General features: G+C 50.6%; 1 long non-coding RNA gene across 1 annotated transcript; it reads right to left on the reverse strand.

Annotated features, from left to right (window-relative positions):
• Nucleotides 1-2,289: 2,289 nt before the first annotated feature.
• LOC103352378 (uncharacterized) lies at nucleotides 2,290-18,123 on the reverse strand. Its single transcript, XR_519854.3, has 3 exons — nucleotides 17,934-18,123; nucleotides 3,993-4,107; nucleotides 2,290-2,670 (listed from the first exon to the last, which is right to left on the reverse strand). It is a non-coding gene; the product is annotated as an uncharacterized lncRNA (long non-coding RNA).
• Nucleotides 18,124-22,099: the final 3,976 nt, after the last annotated feature.

Consider the following 22,099-nt stretch of genomic DNA (forward strand, 5'->3'; position numbering starts at 1 on the left):
CCTCTGACGGATTTTACCCCTTCATGCTGTTACACGGCAGTGAAATTTGCACGAGTTTTGGAGGTGACACTCAAGCCACAGCAGGGGAAAATGATGGTGCCCACCTCCAATGCTGTTTTCAATGGATGGGATAAAACGCAAGATGAACTTAGCCCCGTGAGTCCTCTATAAATGTCTGTTGTTTTGCTCATGCATATTGAGCCTGGACCATGTTTGAAGCCCTTCCATTCATTTGTTAACCCTTCATTATAACACTATAAGGTAGGTACTATTGCATCATATCAATGAGAAAATGGAGGCACAGAGAGGTTGTGTCACGTGCTAAGGTCACACAGCCAGTGTGGCAGAGTTGGAATTCAAACCCAGGGCTTCTGGCTCCAAAGCTGTGCTGCTCACTCCTATTGCTAGTGTGGGGAGGGCTGTACCTCCCATGCAAGCTGCAGGTTCTCCGGGGGTCAGAAAGGCAGTGGAGAATTCTCGGTGCCCCTCTTAGCTGACAGTACAGCAGCTGCCCATGGGGACGCTTGACAGACAGCTGCTGATTCACTTGCTCCTCCCTCCTCCATCCTGATCCAGAGAAGGGGCCAAGGACTTTTCTAGAGAGTTCCTCCTGGCCAGGCCTGACCACCCAAGAGCAAGGACAGGAAGGAAACAGAGAAGGAAAATGTAAGGAGAAGTACAGGTGCGGGAAGGGCCCTGCGAGAGAGTTCACCTGCTAAGAAGGTGGCGGTGGAACAAAGATCCACCCCTCCTCCCCACTGCTGCCCCGGCGAGCCCCAGCTGTACCACCAGCGAGCGGCTCCGAGGACACTGAGCAAGGCGGGCTGGCTCCGCTGATTGTACCGTGATTGTCCCTCGTAGTCAAAGTGACGTCATCCTCTGATTTCCGAAAGCGAAGGAGAGCAACATTAATGATTGCTCGAGTGGGCTTCGGGCGACGCCAGCCGCCCAGGGGCCGCGGGGCTGCCAGCCTGCCACGTGTCAGTGCTGTGAACCAGGGTTTCCTCGCTAACGAGGGTGCCGCAAGTCTTAATTACCCAGAACCAGGGCCTCACCTGGCTGTGTGTCCCCCGGGAGCGCGCTCTGAAGTCAGTGGGAGCTGTGCCTGCAGTTCAGCCCCGTGAAAACTTGCCTGCAAATGTTTGCAAATTACCTTGAGCGCCTCTGAAGGGAGCAGGAGAGGATTATTTATTTTTAGAATGCTGGCATCCCCAGGTCCCTGCCTTGCCTGTCGCCTCCCTCAGTGTGACTCAAACCCCATTCTGAATTGCAGATCTCTTTCCTTCAGGGCTGATGGAGCCCTCCCTGGGGTGGTGCCCTCGGCCAAGCTGCTGGTGATGTCCTGTGGCTCCCACCCCTGACTTGGGGTCTCGGGCAAGGCTGCGCCTTTGCCGTTAGAGGAACTGATGATCTCTCCTATCCTTGCCTGCAGGGAGGCAATCTCCACCCTGCGTGTGGGGGGTGACAAGAGCCCCCACAGTTGCTCTGCCTTCCTTCCTGCCAGGAGTATACGCTCTTGGTGCCCTGACTGGACTCCCGAACCCAGCTCCTGGCTGTTATAATAGCCACCTGCTAACAGCCACGTGGCTCCCTACTCCTGGGACTCACAAGTCTAGGAGGGTTTCTTGTCTGCCTGATGGGGGCACGCACGCACGCACAGGTGCATTCTGGGGGTACGTGCCTACTCTAGGGCTCCACGGGATGGAGCACACCTGAGCCTGCGTGGCTCGTGTTTGCCTCACGCCCTTCCAGTACTCCTGGCCAGAGAACACGCCTTCCAGAAATTGCTTGCCAGGAAGCCCTACTTCAAGCCCCGCCTCCTGGCCACTCAGCCTCGGACGCTCAGCCTCCAAGCATCTCATTGTAAGCAGAACAGGCTTTGAGAGCCACAGCCTGGTCAGTACCTCCCGTTATCCAAGCTCTGGAGCCTGCGTCTTAGACCCACAAGCCTTGGCACCACTTCCACCTGCAGCCTGGTTTTTCCCCCCGGACTGCAAACCCCACCGGCATTCCTAGCAGTCCCCACGCACCTGGCAACTGGGAGAGCGTCAATCATTACTTGTTGATTGGTGAAATTGAACTGATGAATGATTGAACGAGACACTTCATAAATGTTTAATAATAACAGCCAAATTCCAGTTAATAGTACGTCAATATTTGCCTCCTTGTGGTTGATCTAAAGTTCTCCTAAAAAGAAGAATTCGCTGGGAATATATTAAATAATTAAATGCTTTTAACACATCTGTATGTGCTGGCTGGTTAGGGTGCAAAGGATGTAGGAATGGGCTCTGTTGTTTCAGGTTTTCTTTATTTCTTTCTTTGGACCCTTAGCCTGGCAATCAAAGCCTCATCCCCCACTAACACCCCCCCACACCCCATAGCAATCCGCTGTTGAATTTTAAATCCCCTTGCCTTTCCCATGCATGCTCCTAACCAAAACAAAACAAACAAACAAAAAACCAGCAATCCCAAATGCCAGAATAGCTCTGCTCATCTGAGGAAGAAACCCTTGAACATCAGTGAACCGTGCTCAAAAATCTGCCATTTCGCTGCTGACTTTTGAGAAAAGCACCCCCCTGCGAAGCAGTTGCTCTTGACTGCAAACTTGGTGATCGCTGGTTCTCTGTTGGGAACTGGGTGCCTCCGCATTGATTCTCGCGTGACCACCGCCTGAAACACAAGAGGCATTCACTAATTACCAGTGATGGATATGCAAATGGATCAAGGACAAATACTAAAACAGCCCTATCTCCCTTCGCTGCTGCCTCCTCTTGTCCAAAGTCCATAGAAACATCAATCCTCCTGGAATGCTTAGTAATGCATGCATTCTGGAGGAAGCTAATAATTATCTCTCTTTAGCAAGATCAACTTACTGCAGTCTTCCACTGCAGGGACAGGAAAATATTGTGACTTGCTATGCTAAGCAAAACATGGTGGCAGGATAAATTAGGACATTTATAAATTAATAATAATAAAGACACACTGCTATAGCTCCCTTCTACGTGTAATTGATAACATTAACAGAAAACAGCCCTGGTGTTCACAGAAGACTGTGTTATGAATGGTTCATTGAGACACAAAGGGACAAACTCTCTTCCATCGCTTATGTTGTAACAGCTAATATTTATTAGGCACCCGCTGTGCATGACATGACTCTTATCAGGGACAAGGATAATAATAAATTACTACCTGTCAACCACGTGTGCAGTAACTTCATTATGTGACTAGGCAGCACTCTTATTAAGTCTTTGCAATCTATTAAAAGTCTCATTTTGTAACAATGAACCCAGAGGAACAAATTTATGAATTGTGGATCCCCAGTATTAACCTGAAGACTCAGTCTTTAAGAGTGGGGAAAAAAAAGTTCTTAGGAAAAAAATTGCTAATTTCTGCCAAGGAAATTCTAAGAATATAAGTTAGTAAGCCCTACCAGATGCTTCCGGCTGTGCTGTAACAGTGATGAGGCAAATACCTAATTTCACAGGAAAAAATTTATAGACAGACTTCAAAGCAGACAGAGGCCAGAAACTTTCCCTACCAGGTTCTCAATCAAATGGTGTAATCGACCACAATGTCCTCTCACATGTGAGATCTCCTGTGAACTCTGGATCTGATCAGTATCGTATGTATCATCCTCACTGGCAGATGCAGACGTAACCCACCCACTCTGTTCCCTACATTAATTTGCTTAGTGAATGTACTGGATTGCTTGCAAAGCTGGCCATAACAAATCCTCATAACTATGCATGCACCTTTTTTTAAATGTGACTTTGCACTGCCTCTTGTCAAGAGTGGACCCTATTCTTCTTTGCTTGGAGTAGAGGAAGGATTTGTAACTTGATTTGACCAAAGTAATACCATGGAAGTGATGTTTTTGGCAACTTCCAAGCCTGGGTCTTAAGAGGCCTTGCAGCTCCCACTTTCACCTTCGTAGAGCACAGGGCCTCAAGGTAAGGAAGCCCAGGCTAACCACCTTAAAGATGGGAACTCACGTGGAAAGAGAAGCTGAGCCAAAAGCCGGTACCCATTGCTTTTCATGTGAGGTCATCTTGAACCATCGAGTTCCGGTGTGTTGCCAGTGACAGTAGCTACAGACTCTGGAAGAGACTAAGCAGAAGAACCACCGAGTTGAGCCCAGCCTGGTTGCTGAACCTCAGAATCATGAGCAAATGAAATAGTTTCCTTTGGAACCACTCCCATTTGGAGCAGTTTGTTGCAAAGTCATAGATAACTAGCCAACGAACAGTGTGATAGGCACTTCAGAATGCTGAGCAGTACTTTCAAGGAGTCATCCTACTCTAACTCCTACAAAACACCAGCCTCCAGGCTGAGGTTAACTCATGGAGCTAAGGAATTTCTTCTCATTTCTTCCCCATCGTGTCTCCAAACAATTCACAATGCGACTGAACTGTTCAACCTTCCTTTGCCAAAGGAGTAATAAAAACGGAAGACTCTAAAGGGTTTGTTCAATGGTTAACTGAGAGTTTGCTGACAGTGAGGTGAGACGAAAGGCAGCTCGGGTGTCTTCCTCTCCCCAGGAGGCACTGCCAGTCCTGCCACGGCTGCAGGACTCTTGCCAAGACCTGGGTCACCTATCATTCGATTCTTCAGGGAAGCAGAACCAACAGGGTGTATATAGAATCCACAGGGGTTGGCGGATTCCAGAATCCACAGATACGCAAGTCCTTTGTATAAACGGGATAGTATTTGCACAGAACCTATGCTTTACATCTTCGCTAAATTATGTGTAATACCCAATACAGTTGAGTTGCTGTGTAGTTACACTGTACTGTTTAGGGACGGATGACAAGAGAGAAGTCTGTACGTGCCCAACAGAGTCCCTGGATTCTGGAATCATTGACTTTCCATGTGTAGCTGGCTGAATCTGCAGGTGCAAATCCTTGAAGATGGAGAAGCAGCCATATACATAATCTGCAGCGTTGGCTGGCAGGCTGAAAAGCTAGGCAAGGGTTTCAGTTCGAAGCCAACGGCGGTCTACTGGCAGAAGTCAGGGAAGTCAGTGTGGATGGGGTCCATCCTGTGTTACGGGGGTGGGGAGTTAATTTGCTTCACTCAAAGTCTGCTGATCCATGTGACAATCTCATCTGAAAAATACCTACACAGAAATACCTAGAATAACGTTCAACCAAGGCCAAGTTGACACACACAACCACCACAGATGGTGTTGTGAGTGGAGTTACAGCACTCACCACCGCCACCACCACTGCCACCTCGGAAAATATGCCAAAGTCCTAAATGCTGGTACTGCAGAATGAGACCTGACTTGGAGGTGGGGTCTTCAGTAGAAGTAATCAAGCTAAGATGGGCTTCGCAGAGTGCTGTCTGTGTAAGAGGAGGTATTTGAATCCAGAGACACAGAAGCAGAGGCGAGACCATGTGAAAACACACAGAGGAGACAGCTATGGGACGGGAGGTGCCAAGGACTGCCAGGTAACACAGAGGCAGGCTGCTGACACCTTGGCTTTGAACTTCCAGCCTCCAAGTCTATGCGATAATGGACTTGTTCTAAACCACCCAGATTTAGCGACTTTGTTCTTGCGATGGCTCTAGGAGACAAGGGTGGGTGGACGACGGGGACCCTTGTTTCCCAGTCTGAGAGGAGACCGCAGTCACCTGCACCCTTCGATGGGACCTCCTCCCCTCAGGTCCCCACAACACAGGCCTTCAAGAAGCCCGGGAGTTGAGCCAGAAGTGAGTCTGCAACGCTTCCGATTCCTCCCAAAGAGGCGGAGATGCTTCCCGGGTTTCTGTTCACCCGCCCGGGTGAGTTCGGGGTTCTTGGCTGACTCTTAGGGAACCCCAGCCCAGACATCTGTGGCAGGGATTTAGCAATGTCCAGCTCATGCCTGCCAGTCCTGCATCCCATATGACAGCTCTCCCTATCAGAGAGCCCAGAAGAGCACCCCAGCGGCAGCCACTCTGAGCTCCTACAAGGAGCCCGGGGCTTTGGAGCCAGGCAAGTGTGGGTCGGTTGTTGCTCTGCCGCAGTTACCTGGTGACAATGCGGCTGTCTTGTCAGTGACTGCCGGGCACTTCAGAGACATCATCTCCTGTTGTAGAGATAGAAGCCTGACATTCAGAGGTTAACCAACTTCTCCGAAGTCACAGAACCAGCCACGATCCCAATCCAGGCAGTCTGACCTCCAAGCCCAAAGCCCCAGTTCGTAACTCACTAGACCTGACAAAGACATTTTAGGGACACTGAGACTCAGGTTAGACCCCTATCCTTAAGCCAATCAGCAGGCCAGAGGCACACCCTGGCTGATGCTATTAAAGGAATCCAAGCCAGCAAGATTGGAGCCTTGCCCTGGAGGTGTTGACAGTGGAGTTGAGAGGAGGACACCTACTTGGGGATCATTCATGACTGCAATCACCCCCTGCTTTGAGAGTATGGGAAGTTCAAGTTTAGCCACAGGGAACGCGGTAGCTGCTGAGGACTTCACAGCCTGTAACGACTTGGCAGTTGGCTCTCTCGGCTCTCCCAGCCTCACACGCGTTGGAAACTAAAGAAGTTGGGCCATTGCTTAAAATGCTAGGCGGCAGGTCAGAGTTGTAGCTAATCACTACCCCAGGCAAAGCACTGATGAATTCAGATTGTCTTTCTCCTCCTCTCCGGCTCTCCTCCCTACCTGGCTCGCAGGACTGGCTGGGATGCGGGCTGCTCAGATGAAAGTGCTGTCACGGTCAGCAGGCAAATGCTGTGCGTGCCTTCGCTGTGTTATTGAGACAGCACGTCGAGACATGGCTTCAACATTCACCACAAAAGAGAGACCCTGAGACCCGTATCCTGGAAACAGAATGGCCGTGGAATATAAAGAACTGGAGACGCCCCAGCACTAGCTGCTGGCTGCCTCCAGGCACCTTCCTGTCCAAACATCCTGGGCAAACAGTGAGGCCCTGGAAAGTCACAGGGACCAGAGTGTGTTCCCAGGGGAGAGTGGCTTTCCAGGGTAGGTGCTTGTGTCAGGCACACTGGGAGCTGGCAGCCCTAATAGCCTTGGGGAGCTGTGGTTAAGGGGTCTGCACCTGCTAGGTGTGGTGGGTGGGACTCTCTGGCTGCAGAGGCTTGTCCTAGGGGCGTGGCTGCAACTTTGGGTGAGATTCAAATAAGCACAGGCTCCAGGAGCCGTGACCTTGGCTGACTGCACTTGTTCCGAGGCTGCCGGCACAGATTTCCACTCAAAACCACAGACATTTGCTATCTGGCAGGTCTGGAGCCCAGAATTCCAGGTGTCAGCAGGGCTGGTTCCTCCTGATGCTCTAGGGAGAATGTCTCCCCGGCCTTTTCTCTTCCGGCTTCTGAAGGCTGGCATCCTTGGCTGGTAGGAGTCTCATTCCATCCCTGCCTGTCTTTATGTGGCTTTCATGGAGCATCTTGCTGTCTACTCTGCCCCCTTTTCTCAAAAAAAAAAAAAAAAAAAAGTTTATTTATTTATTGGAAAGGCAGAATGACAGAGAGGGAGCGAGAGAGAGATGGTCCATCTGCTGATTTACTCTCCAAATGCCCCACAACAGCTGGGGCTGGACCAGGCTGAAGCCAGGAGCTAGGAACTCCATCCGGGTCTCCCACAGGGCTGGCAGGAACCCAAGCACCTGGACCTTGTGTGCTGCCTTCCAGGTGCATTAGCAGAAAGCTGGATTAGGAGGAGCACCAAGTAGCTGGGACCTGAACCAGCACTCTGATATGGGATTGTTGCCGGAGAAGCAGAGGGTCCTTGTCTTTGTGCAAGAAAGAATTCAGGTGTGACACAGAGAGCAGTGGAAAGCAACATAGCAATGTTTATTAGGGTAGGGACATCCATAAGAACAGATGGGCTCCTCTCCAGACAGGACCTGAGAGAGAGTGCGTAGCGCACATTTAGGCTGGGGTTTTTAAGGGAATGGGTCTTCTCCTTCTTCTCCTCCTAGAACAAAGGACTTGTTGGGTATAAATACAAAAAATTCCTTTCTGAGTTTTCCCCCTGAAGTTATCAGACAGGGGAAGCCTGGCTGGTGTGGCCCCACCTTAGAGGAAGGATGGTTATCAGGTAGAAGGGGCAGGACCCCCTGAAAGATCATCAGGATCCGGGCAGGAAGTTTGAAGTGCAGATCCTGGGCTGCACCTGGAAGGTTATCTGGATGACTTTGAGATGCAGATGCTGGACTGTTGTAGATGTCAATGCCTTAGGCCTTTGTCACACACACACACAAGCTCATTTCTGACTTCCTGCCTAACACGATATGGGCACTGCAAGTGGCCTGCTGCAATAGAATGCCCACCCCTATTTTAGAGTTCTTTATGCAACATTTATTTCATCACATTGATCCTTCAAAGGTTAAAAAGTACCAAATGCTTTTTAAGTTAATCTAGTTGAATCAGTCAGAAATTATTTTCAAGGGGCCAGCGCTGTGGTTCAGAGAGTTAAAACTCTGGTTTACAGCACTGGCATCCCGTATGGGCACCAGTTCAAGTCCCGGCTGTTCCACTTCTGATCCAGCTCCCTGCTAATGCACCTGGGAAAGCAATGGAAGATGGCCCAAGTGCTTGGGCTCCTGAACTCGCATAGGAGACCTAGCAGAAACTCCTGACTCCTGGTTTTGGCCTGGTCCAGCCCCGGTCGTTATGGCCATTTGGGGAGTGAACCAGTAGATGGAAGACCTGTCTCTCTGTCTCTACCTGTCTCTGTAACTCTGCCTTTCAAATAAATTGAAAAAAAAAAAAAAAAAGAAATGGTTTAAAGCTGTAGTAAGAGAACCCCCATTCATACACTGTAGCTTACATAATGTTCTATCATATCGGCTTCAGGCGGGACTTGATCTAAGGATCAAATAAAGCCGTCCAGCCCCTTTCTGTATTTCTTGCATTGGTCTTTATCATGTGTCCATGATGAGGCTGGAATCTGACCAACCTAGCAACCCCAAGAGAAAGCAATGCCTTTTCTGATTGCAGCATCAAAAAAGACCCAAGAGAGGATTGCTTCACTTGGATCATATGCCTATCCCAGGATAGTCACTACAGCCAGGAGCACAGGGTACCTGCGTTGGCCAGCTCTGGGTCATGTCAACGGGACAAGGCGGAATCAGGCTTCTGTGGAATGGGTTCCCGACAGAAAAGAGGGGTTCTATTTCAGAAAGAGATTTAAGCAAGAAATGTCGCTGCCCTTCAAACTGCCCACAACACTCAGGATGAACATGGCTAGCAACAATCAGGTTTCTGGAAGAGTTCTGGAATTTTCGAGAAGACAAAAAGAAGCCCTGGCTTACAAACAGGAACCTGCAGTTCCAATACCAAACAGCCTTGGTCCGGGTAGCTGCAGGGGAGGGGCTGATGGGAGGGGCACGGTAACACTGGGAGGTCCGGGAGGGAAGACTGGGGCGTGGTTAAGTAGGGTAACCCTTTGTGCACACACCCAGGTCCCTACAGGGGAAAGTGGGGTGGGGGAGGGAGTTCCGAAACAGGAACACTGGCGTCCCCAGGGCTGCTGCACTGGGAAGGAGATTCCTGCTCACATCCACGTAGGCTCACTGCAGAGCAGTTTTTAACTAGTTAGTTTTCTACTAGGGTTTTAAAGAAAATACCCCATAACTCTGGTTTAATTTCCCCGGAGGAGGCAGCTTTGAAATAACTACCAAATCTTTTTTTTTTTTTTCCCTCTTTTTGCTACTCTAAGCAAACTGGGAAAAATTTTCCCCTGAGGGACAATAGTCCACTCGTTCATGCAATAATCATTTTAATGCAATTTGCTGCTGCTTCATTTTAAAACCTTCTAACAACGTTTGTATACGGCCCTCTCCATTCTATATTGGTACGTTCCCTTCCCCCATGAGTAAGACCTGGTTAAGTTGTTCATGTCCAGGTTCACGGTTTGGGGGGAAAATCCAACCTAACTGCATGGCCAGGCATAAAATTGAATGAGGCGGGACCGGCGCTGTGGCACAGTAGGTTAATCTTCCGGCTGTGGTGCCGGCATCCCATATGGTCTCCAATTCTACTCCTGGCTATTCCTCTTCCAATCCAGCTCTCTGCTGTGGCCTGGGAAAGTAGTAGAAGATGGCCCAAGTCCTTGGGCCCCTGCACCCACATGGGAGACTAGGCAGAAGCTCCTGGCTCCTGGCTTTGGATTGGTGGTGTTAGGTAGGAAGTCAGATATGATCTTATGTGTGTGTGACAAAGGCCTAAAGAGAAGACGTCTATGTCCAGCATATACATCTCAAAGTCATCCCGATAACCTTATCTACATCCTGCCCTGTCCCTCCTACCCGATATCCTGCCAGTGGGGAACCCTGCCAGGTGGGGGTCCCGCCCCTTCTGCCTGATAACCTTCTAGGTGCAGCCCAGCATCTGCATTTCAAAATGATCCTGATCTTCCAGGGGGTCCTGCCTGTCCTTCCTCTAACCAGGCCTCCTCCTGTCTGACAACTTCAGTGGGGAAACTCAGATAGGGGTTTTTAGTATTTACATCCATAAAGTCTTTTGTTTCAGGAGGAGATGTGTGAAGACAAAGACCCATCTCCTTAACACACACAAACACACACACACACACACCCGCCCCGCCTCAACCGGACTGTACGCTCAGCCCTTTGCCTCTCTGCTGAGCCGCCTGCCTGGCCTGGCCTGGCCTGGCCTGCCTGGTCAGGTGTACTCTCTCCACTCAACCATGTAACCCCGCTCCCCCCACTCTGAGAGACTGGGCACTCTCTCTCTCAGGTTCTGTCTGGAGAGGTGCCCATCCGTTCTTACGGATGTCCCTTCCCTAATAAACCTTGCTATTTTACTTTCCACTACTCTCTGTCTCACGCCTGAATTCTTTCTTGCACAAAGACAAGAACCCTGCCATCCACCAGTAACAGTGTAGCTCCGGCCATTGCGGCCATTTGGGGAGTGAACCATCAGACAGAAGACCTTTCTCTCTGTTTCTCCCTCTCACTGTCTGTAACTCTACCTCTCAAATAAATACATGAAAAATCTTAAAAAAAAAAAAGTGAACGAGGCACTGATGAATTTCTCTAATGTGTGTACGAAGCTTGACAAGTGAGCTGGTATTCTCAGTTCATCATCACAGAACTCATTGGTACATGAAAACTTGAAAGTCCAACACATGAGGACTCGCTCCAGTGCCACAAATAGACTTGAATGCAAATCATCTGACCCAAGCAAAAATAGTTGACATTTGCTGTTCCAAGCCCTGCATGCGGTGTCCTGTTGAATCTCTTCAAACACACCTGTGAGCTAGGTCAGGCATACTGTCCCCATTTCACAGATAAAATCAAGGCTTACAGGCTGACGTAAGTGGGTAAGACACAAATCCAGATCTGTCTTCCAGAAGAGCTGCTTCTCATCATGGAGCTCCTTCCCAGGCCTCACTTGGCTCCGAGCGTGGCAATCTGGTGCAGGGGAGAAATGGGCACTGGACCACAGAGGCTCAGCTGGACCGCAAGCTGGTGCCACTGAGCGAGCGGAGAGCAGTCTACGCAAGCGCCCTGGCTGAGAGGCCTTCGCCTGCCGTGCCAGCTCTGTGGATGAGCTCCGTAGTCCCAGGTCTTGGCGGTGCACGAGTGCTGAGGCAGCCTGGGTGGAAGCCGGAATGCTGAGCTGAAGGTCCCAGCTGACAACATGCCAGGGTGAGCTGTTGCCAGCCAGCCGCCCCCGCTGGAACTTGAGGACCCCGATGCTCACAAAGGCACTGCAGACAGAAAGGAATCTGGCAGGCAGCGAGGTGCCAGGAAGCGCAATCATCCACCACAGCCAATAATCACGAAGGCGGCGCATGGCTGCGGACCCACGCAGGTGTGGGTGTGTGGCGGGGCCCCGGGGGCACGGCCACGCACCGCAATTGTTTTAGCAGGGCATCTCTGGCATCTCCCAGCAGTCCCAAACACTCTCTTCCCATCTCCTCCAGGCGACAAAATTCGCGCGTACAAATTAATCAAAATCCTAACCAGGAATGAGAAAGAAAAGGGAAAAAAAAAAAAAAAAAAAAACAAAACACAAAAGCCCTCCGTTAATTAAAATCTCATAAGATGCCAATGGTAACAGTGTGCTGGTGCTTCCTTCCAGGGCTAATCCCCTGGGAAGACCAGACACCAGCGGCCAGCTGAGGGATCACAGGTGCTATGGTTAGGCACTGCGAGCATGTGGCTGTGACAATTGCAATAAGGATGATTTTTAATCCTCTGGAAATCCCTGGCTTTGAAGGCGACTAAATAATTGATGAGAAAGCAAGGCTTTCCCTTCCTTCTCAAGAGAGGGGTCATTTCCAAGGAGCTCCCTCCCTGCAACACTGACTCTCAAATGCCCGAACAGCCTAAGAAATGAGAACCGACAGTCACCCAGTAAATGTTTATTGAGCACCTACTGTGTGCCAAGTGCTCTGGAAGGTGCTGGAGACACAACAGAGAGACGCACAAAGTTCCTGCACTCGTGCAAGGTGCAAGGGACAACAATTCGCATGTCAGTTGGTGCATTCAGGGTGGGAGTAGATGAATAGAGAATGGAAGTGAGGTGAGGACTTCTTTAGACCTTGTGGGGAGGGACAGCGCTCTGAGGCGGTGCCACTTACACAGGGACTTAAGTAGCAACTGGAGCCAGGCCCAGAGCACAGAGGACTTCACACAGCACAGAGGAAGCTGCAAGTGCAAAGACCCAGAGGCCGGGTCAAACCTAATGCGTTCAAGAACGAGCAGGAAACTTGTGTGGTGGGAGCCGCCCACGTGGGAGAATCAAGGGAAAGGCAGCGAGAGAGATCCGTTAGGATAATTTCCTTGATGGAACCTTCTAGGGCACAGAAGATGTTTCGTGTGAAAAGCAAAAATCACAACAAATCGCGGTTTTGCAGCTCTTGGTTGGCTTTATCGCAATCAGAACCAACACTTGTTCAGAATGGTTCACCTGGTGGCCAATGGGCAGACTGTACTTATAGCCAGAGAAAAGGAAGTGCTGTAAGGGAAACAGGTGAGGGACAGGGGCAGCCTGATTGGCTATAACTTGTGTCTGTCTTATTTGAGCACAGTTTGAACAGTTGGCCACTTGTGGTTGGCTGAGACTCAGCTATACGTGCTACAAGAGTAGCTAAAAATCTGTTTACGCGTCAAGTTAGGTTACAGTTTGCTATGTACAGAGAAATCTTGAAGTCAAGCTTAATTCAATTTAACACAAGATGTTATTCAAAATAATTGGGAAGGTTTTGGGGGTGCGTCAGCTGGGGGTCAAGCACTCTGACTTCAATTTCCACAAGTTCTCCATGACTGTGATATGGAGTAGGGTTATGGGGATGGTACGTGGGAAACAGAGTAGACAAAAATATTCAGTAGGCTTGGTGGTCCATAAAAGATAATATTGCAGGGCAGGTGTTATGGTGTCACAGGTTAAGCTTAGGATGCCCACATCCCACACAGGAAGGTCAGTTCCAGTCTTGGCTAATCCCCTTTGATCGAGCTCCCCGCTAATGTTCCTGGGATGAGGGCCCAAGCAGCTGAGTTTCCCACATCCATGTGGGAAACCCAAGTGCAGTTCCTGGCTCCTGGTTTCAGCCTAGCCCAGCTCTGACTATTGCAGCCATTTGGCGAGTGAACCAGCAGATAGAACCATCTTTCTCTTTGTCTTTCAAATAAATAAATTCATTTTTTAAAAAGATACAATTGCATTTGGTGTAGACCTAGTGACTTTTTTTTTTAATTTTTTTTTTTTTTTTTTTTTTGGACAGGCAGAGTGGACAGTGAGAGAGACAGAGAGAAAGGTCTTCCTTTGCCGTTGGTTCACCCTCCAATGGCCACCGCGGCCGGCGTTCTGCGGCTGGTGCATTGCGCTGATCCGAAGGCAGGAGCCAGGTGCTTCTCCTGGTCTCCCATGGGGTGCAGGGCCCAAGCACTTGGGCCATCCTCCACTGCCTTCCCGGGCCACAGCAGAGAGCTGGCCTGGAAGAGGGGCAACCGGGACAGAATCCGGTGCCCCGACCGGGAATAGAACCCGGTGTGCAGGCGCCGCTAGGCGGAGGATTAGCCTAGTGAGCCGCGGTGCCGGCCTAGGAGCCAGGTATTTATCCTGATCTCCCATGGGGTGCAGGGCCCAAGTACTTGGGCCATCCTCCACTGCACTCCCTGGCCACAGCAGAGAGCTGGCCTGGAAGAGGGGCAACCGGGACAGAATCCGGCACCCCAACCGGGACTAGAACCTGGTGTGCCGGCGCCGCAAGGCAGAGGATTAGCCTAGTGAGCCGCGGCGCCAGCCGACCTAGTGACTTTTCATTAGATTTACATTTGTTTCTTTGAGAGGCAGAGTGACTGGGCCATCATCCGCTGCTTTCCCAGGTGCATTAGCAGGGAGCTAGATCAGAGTGGAGTAGCTAGGACTCCAGCCTGTGCTCACATGAGGGACACTGGCTCTGCAGGTGGCTACTTACCTTGTCACATGGAGTGGCATAACTGTGCCCTTGAGGCACTGAAGACACACGTGCCCGGTAATACCCACATGTGTGGCCACCATTCACAGAGGATGTCTTTCAGGAGTGGGCTGGATGTGGTCTGGAAATGGTCCTCTGAGCATGGGGACCACGGGGGAGGGGCAAAAGAAAAAGTCCATGCTCCCATTGTATTCACTGAGCGTTCACATGCCCATCGAGAACTGCTGCTATTTTTCACACCTTTGGCCCACGGATGCCCTTACATTCATTAAGACACTGAAGTCTAAGAGATTGTTTAACATAAAACACTGAGTTGCATTTGCCACCTCCTTGGTGGGAGAGGATCCATTTGTCTTAGTGTCTCCTTCTGCACAGAGACAGGTGCACATAGATCGCTACTCCCCGAGTAAAACCAGAATCTTTTAAAACCAGGATCTTGCTGAGCAGGAGATGTGCTTATTCTGGGCGGTAAGTAAATCTCCATTCACTTCTAGCTGGAAGGAAGCAGACCAGGAATTCCGAGTTGGAGGTGCCTGGCCTGGGTAGATGTGCTACAGCATGAACTGTAAGCCTCTATCATTTACCTTGGCAGATAGCAAATTGGAATTTTGGAGGAAAGTCTTGCATCAGGCACTCCAGCCCAATAAATATCCCGACTCCTTGTTGAGTCCACACACTCTGCATTCCCAGAGCAGGCTGCTCGGGGCTGCGTGGCACAGGGACTCTGGGGCCCGCTGGAGCCATAGCTGACAACTCCCTGCTCCCTCTCTGCACTACATCCCTTTTTCTTCCTCTTCTCTTCCACTCAGTGGCACTTTGGTGACGCCAGCCCAGAGTGTCACCTGTGAGCACATTTCTTGAGCACCTGCTATGGATTGAACATGTGCTCCTGGTCCACACATCTATAGGTTGAAGGTCTAATACCCACAGTGTTAGGAGGTTGGGCCTTCTACAGGTGATGAGGTTTTGAGGGTATGGTCCTCACCTTATAGGAAGAAACACCAGAGAGCACTGCCCCACCCCTTTTACTAGCAGGTGAGGATGCAATGGGAAGACAGCCATCTGCAAACCAGCAAGAGCACCCTCACCAGAAGCAGGATTTGCCTTAACCTTGATCTTGGACTTGCCGGCCTCTGGCACAGTAAGAAATTAATGTTCATTGTTGAAGGCACTCAATCTATGAGTTTGTTACAGTAGGTCAATCCCATGGGGACAGTGCCAATGCTATGAGGTGGTGGAAGAGAGAATGAGACTACAGACTTCAAAATGGGTTCAAATCCACCACAGTGATGTGACTTTGAGCAAGGTCTCATTTTTCTGGTCTGTGAAATGGGAACAATGTCTATCTTGTCAGGCTAAAGATTAGATGAGATCGAGCATTCAATGGGATGAGCCGAAGCACACGGTGGAGGAACTCCATAAAAATTTGTTGTTATTGGGGGTGTCACACTGAAAATATTGGATTCAGTAAGATATAATGCCCCCAAGGATTTGAAATCTAGTTTGTAAAATAAAGAAAACCTTAATTCATTGTAATATAAAGCAAAAGATGGCTGACACTATAACCAGTGCATGGGAAAAGCACTGTGCAAACTGTTAGAGATGGAAGAGAGCCATACAGCCTCTCCTGGGCTTCTGCTGAAAGTGTGGCTCTCCTCTCCTTGACGCCGCTCTGGTCCTGAGACCAGCTTGGCTAATAGAACGCATCGAGATGACTCTGGGTGCTTCCACGGGTAACCCATCAGAAACCCTGCAGCTTCCTCCTGATTCTGGGAGGTGTCACCTGTGGGTGCTGCTGTGGACACCCCAGGTCAGCAGCTACTGTCAGCTGTAGGAGCGAGCCCAGTGGGATGACCCAGTGCATAACCCTGACAGCATCAGTTTTCTCAACACTCAGCCACACCTTGGCTTGCACGAGAATGCCCCAGTCAACTCCCAGCACTGCAAGAAATCATAGGAAGTGAGAGGTGGTCAGGTGCACAGTCACACACAATCCAAATAGGAGTTAGGAGAGAGGAGTTCATTTCACGTCAAGTGGCCGTGGAAGGGTTCCTAGCAGAAGTGGGATCTTCTTCCAAGTGAACATCCTTGGAAGGCACAGTGAAATCCTGAGCCCTTCCCAAGGCTCATGAAGCCCACAGCTTGGGCTCTTGCCACGGCCACCTCGCTGACCCGATGTCCTTTCTCGGGCTCCCTGGCTCACTCCCCTCCAGCCACGTGGAACTCCTTGCTGCTCTGTGAGGAGCAAGCACAATTCAAGCTTTGCACTTGTAGGTCCCCTTCTTTCCACTCAGGTCTCTCTGCCTTAAAAGCGGTCGCCCCCTCTACCCTACACCTCCCTGGCCTGCTCGACTCTCCTTCCCAGCATTGATTCCTTCTAGAATTGCCTTTATTTTGAAACTCTACTTGTCACTTGCCTCCCCAGCTAAAATGTCAGCTCCGTGATGGCAAAGACTTTGTCTAAGGCTTGCAGAGGTTCCTGGCATATATGAGTGTTCAGTGAAGAGGGGCAGGAATCTGCAAATGAACAAACGAATCCCAGGAAGCCAGTCCTAGGGCTTAAGGTATCTTGTTACCTCTCAGCTGCAGGAATTTGCGGATCTTCACTTAATTCTCCTCCACTGTTCTCTGCTGCCTGCTATTCCCAGGCAACTCCCGCCCCACTCACCGTCTAAGAGTATTTCTCTCTCGGCTTCTACTGACTCATCACCTGGGCTCTCCCACAGCCCACCTCCTGCCATTACTGTGCACCTGCCCGGCTGCTACACCTCCAGCCCAACTCCTGATCCTCTGACTTTCCGGGTTCAAATTCTGCAGGCAGAGTCCTGGATTGGGTCAGCCTGTTGTCCACGCAGGCAGATGTATTGACCGTCCATTGTGCTCTGGGTCAGAGGTGAACACAGGCCCAAAACTTGGCAACCTAGACCACCTTTCCATGCAGCAGAGATGCATGAATGTGGCAGGTGCCTTTCATTGACTGGTGACCATGGCCCAAGGGCCCTGCTGAGAAATTTACACTTTAGGGAAACACTCGGGGCTACTGAGCAGGGCAGTGCTGGGCCAGACCTGTGTGTGCAGAAGAAAGCTTCAACGACCACACGAAGGAGACGGTTCAGTGGTGGTGGAGGGTGGTGTGTGCAAGGCCAGCCAGGAAGCCTCGGCCATGCGGATGAGACTACAAAGCCGGCCAGGGTCCGTGCTGGTGAGGAGGGGCAGGAGCAAGCGGTGTGGAGCCCGAGGTTGTCCGGCAGGCATGTAACCCTGACTCCAGCAGAAGGCCTGCTCTTCTGCACACTCCGGAAGTCGGGAGGGCTTGCGTTAAACTACAGGGTGCCTAGCACGGCAAGAGATAAGCCAAAGCCGACTTTTGGGGACACATCTTACTTGGAAAGTGGAGACCAAAGAAGAAACACCGGATAAGTGATCTGACCCAGAAATACTGGAACAAATGAAGGGAAAGAGAGAGAGAGAGACAGACAGACAGACAGACAGTCACAGCACCTCATAAACACACGGAAGCATTTCCGCACTTACTTATTCTCAACAGCACGGGACCGGAGGATGCTACAGGAGATCCTACTCTGCTCCAGACTTCAAGCATTCGACCACAGATAGCACCAACACTTCCCTGGGAATCCACACTGTGCTATAAATACCTCTGCTGGACTGCAGTGCTACAATTAGTAGAGCCTCTGTTCCAGGAAAGTCTCGTCACCATTTGCTTAGATCAGAGGACGGATTAACTTTGATGTCTGCCTGAACCCTGTGCGGAACCTCACTGGGGGTCTGCCCCCTGCAAGCATTCAATCTTCACTTCCCAGGCAAGGAGGTGACAGCGGCAGGATGGGAGCCTAAACCAATTTTTTCTCAGTGATTGAGATGAAAATGTGCACCCTAGGGCTGCTGACATATTTGACTTGCATCTTGTCTTGAGCACACATAATTTCCCGTTTGCACAAATACCTTCCCCTGGACCCAAACATCCTTCAGCTCTCTCAAACACTAGCACAGCTACAAAGCCCCAAGCACTTCATCTATGCCATGTGCTAATGGTAATTGTGTTAATTCCTGTCTCCATCAGGGCTCCTGATGGCAGGACTAGGACTAGATTTAGTCTAAAGGGAGTTTACTGGAAGCATATGGAGTGGCCTGCAGAACACAGGAAATTTCACACAGCAGATTGTAAGGGAGAAAACCAGGGAAGCTTCTGGACTATGGGCAAGTGGGGGTATACCCAGCAATCCAACCAGCACATTAGCAACAGACAACCACTGCAATACTGCCCCTCTTTATGTCACCATCCTCAGGATTCTTATTTCTGGGAGAATGAGAACCAATGACCCAGGCAACACCAACTCGCTGACTATGCAAAGCATTGTAGATCGGTGGTTAAGAGCAAATCTCTGGGACCAGGCAGCATGGGTTTCAGTCTTTGAATCCTGGCTCTGTCATTTTCTTTCTTTTTTAAAAAAAGGACTTTTATTTATTTATTTTGAAAGTCATATTAGAGAGAGAAAGCAAGAGAGAGAGAGAGAGAGAGAGATCTTCCATCCACTAGTTCACTCCCCAGATGACCACAACAGCCAGTGCTGGGCCAGGCCAAAGCCAGGAGCTTCTTCCAGGTCTCTCACATGTTTGGCAGGGGTCCAAGCTCTTGATCTATCTTCTACTGATTCTCCTAGGCCATCAACAGGGAGCTGGATCAGAAGTGCAGCACCTGGGACACAGACCAATGTCCATATAGGGTGCCAGTGGCGTAGGTGGCGGCTTAGCCCATTATGCCACAACACAGGCCCCAGCTCTGCCATTTTTCTAACCAGGCCTTGGGCATGACCTTGAGCATGTCATTCCGGCTATGCCCAGGCTTCCCCCTCGGAACCTGGGAATACTGATTCAGGCATGGGTGAGCATGGAACAAGGAAACTCTGGTAGTTAACTGCATGGGGCAGGAGTCCTCCAGGTGCTGCAGTCAATCCAACCAAGAGTGCCAAGGTGAGAGGTCAGCCTCTGAACGTGTCAGGAGCTATTATTAGGAGAGGCTGAGAGGCAGGCCAAGGAGCAGTTGCCATCCACTGCCTTGTCTTAGCCCTCCACCAGCCTGTAGCTGCCTGAGGACAACACACTGCTGGCTTGCACGCTGCTGCCTCCATCAGCCCTGGAAAAGTCTGATGGAGACGCTGGGCCTGGCTCAGGGAAGCATCGTTGAATGCACTGACCGTGAGTGATTCCTTCCTGTGTTCCCAATCAATGAATACAGTGCTTTGCATGGGGTAGGTATGCTGATTGAATCGATTGGTCAGTGGGAAAGGGTAAAGTGGAGGAGTGTGATATTCTCAGTGATGGGGACAGCATCGGAGGCAAGGAGATGAGCCTGCATTTCTAGGACTCAGAGGCAGGTGACAAATAACTGCTTTCTGGTGCTATACATCAACAGGCAAATCTTTTCTGCCGGTCAGCTAACACCTTTATGTCAACACGAAGGGGTGAGCATTTGGTCTCTTGGTTAAGACATCACTTGGGAAACCTGCACTCCATAGCAGAGTGCCTGGCTTTGAGTTCTGGTTTTGCTCCCAATTCCAGCTCCCTGGGAAGGGGAGGCAGCAGGAGATGGCTCAAGTACTTAGGTCCCTGCCTACCCCCATGTGAGACTCAGATTGGATTCTAGCTCCTTACTTCAGCCCAGCCCACCCCCTGGCTGCTGTGGGCATTTGGGGAGTAAACCAGCAGGTAGGAGTAGGAGTCTTTCTCTCTCTCTCTCTCTCTCTCTCTCTCTCTCTCTCTCACACACACACACACACACACACAGTCTCCTTTCTCTGCCTCTTTCTCTCTCTCCCTTTCAAATAAAATAAATAAGTTAAATTAAAAATAAATAAGCATGAACCACAAGTCTCTTGGCATGTCGCCTGGGAGAAGGGATGCCTTATCTGGAGTACTGGTCCTGTCCCTGCCTTGGAGGCACTCCTGGTACCACACCAAGATGTCCTATTCTCCTGCCACCCTTCCTTCTGGCTTGCAGAAGTATATGCAGGGTGGCAGGTGGGAGCTGGACTGACTGTCCTGTGAGCTTGCTCATGGAGACAGGGAACAACACAGAGTAGAACTTAGGGTTAGGAATCTCAAGAGCCAAGCCCTCAGCGGTGTGACCCTGGGAGAGTCCTCTGATCTAGTGACCTGACCTGTAAGACAGAGTCATCCCACCCTGGCAGCTCACGATGGTGTCAAACAAGAGGAAGTACGTCACTGAGATGGCAGCAGGAACTCCATCTGCTTTAAGACAAAACCCAACCCAACCTGGCTTCAGAGAAAAGGGACCTTATTGGCTCATGCTGCAGAGAAGCCCAGAGGTAGATCTTGGTTCAGGTCTGGTTGCCTCAAGTACACCATCTGCATCTGGTTTCCCTCCAGGTCTCATCTCTCTGCCTACTTTACAGATCCCATTCTCCATCTCCAGAGGAAGTTTCCACCAGTTCCAGGGTATCCTTGTTAGTCAGGGCTCTTCAGACAGAATGGACAGGTGGATAGATGGTGGATGGATGAATGGGTGGATGGATGGATGGATGGGTGGGTGGATGATGGATAGATGCATGCATGCATGGATTGGTGGTTGGCTGGCTGGCTGGCTGGATGTGGGTGATTTATTGTAAGTGTTAGTTCATGCAGCTATGAAAAATCCCATGACAGGCTGTCTGGGATCTAGTGGCCCTGGGGGCCGGTAGTGTGGCTCAGGGCAACCCAAGGCCCAAGAGCCTGGGGCTGCTTGGTGTAATTCCTGGGGTCCTGATGTCCCAGGGTAGAAGAAGAGCATCTTCCAGTTCCAGGAAAGAGCAAGCGATCCATCCCCCTTCCTCCAATTTTTCTATCTGGTACCCAGCTGACGGGTGGTGCCCACCCACATGAAGGGCAGGTCTTCCCCACCTAGTCGGCCCAGACCCACAGAACAATGTCCTTCAGAACCTCGCTCACAGACACACCCAAACTATGCCTTACAAGTCTCTAGGGACTAGTGCAGTCAAGCTGACACTTAAAGTTAACCACCGCACCCCTCAAGTTCAAAGTCAGCTTTTCAGTAGCTGGGCCAGACTATGGTTGGCTCAGCTTAGGTCCGGTGACTGGAGAAGGCACCCCATTGGACATTCGGGCCTGAGTTCACTGCACACCAAACTGTGTGGTGCGGAAGCTTGGTCACATTTAGTGAAACACTGACCTCCCAGAGCTTGGGAAACGAAGAATGAGGTCAGGCAGTCGCAACTTACCTAGTGGACCTAGAATGGGTGTGGAGTAGGTCCCTTAAAGGTGCTCAGGGTATAACAACAGAAAAAAAAAAAAAAAAAGGAAAGTGGATGCTAAAATGAGAGCTGAGCATTGCAGCTGGATATTTCTACCATGAGATGTAAAGTGTGCACCCCAGTCCCCCCTTCGCTACAGATTTCCTGTCCTCACTCCATCCAGCTCCCACAGTGCCCAGCAGCCGCCACCCCACCTGACCCCGCCGAGCCTCGGTAGCCTGCAGGTCCTTGTCACTCATCCTATCCGGTGTGTCCATGTCTGTTCTTCTGTGTGGAAGGGTCATGGGGAGCAGGGGTCCCCCGCAGCACCTTGCCTGGTGTTTGGGGTGTGGAGAGAGCCCATCAATCTGCCAACAGATGGAGCCACTGACTGACAGGCTGCTGGGGCCGCACAGGTAAGTAGCAACGTGA

This window comes from Oryctolagus cuniculus, chromosome 2 (genome assembly GCF_964237555.1).
Source record: "Oryctolagus cuniculus chromosome 2, mOryCun1.1, whole genome shotgun sequence".
NCBI lineage: Eukaryota > Metazoa > Chordata > Mammalia > Lagomorpha > Leporidae > Oryctolagus > Oryctolagus cuniculus.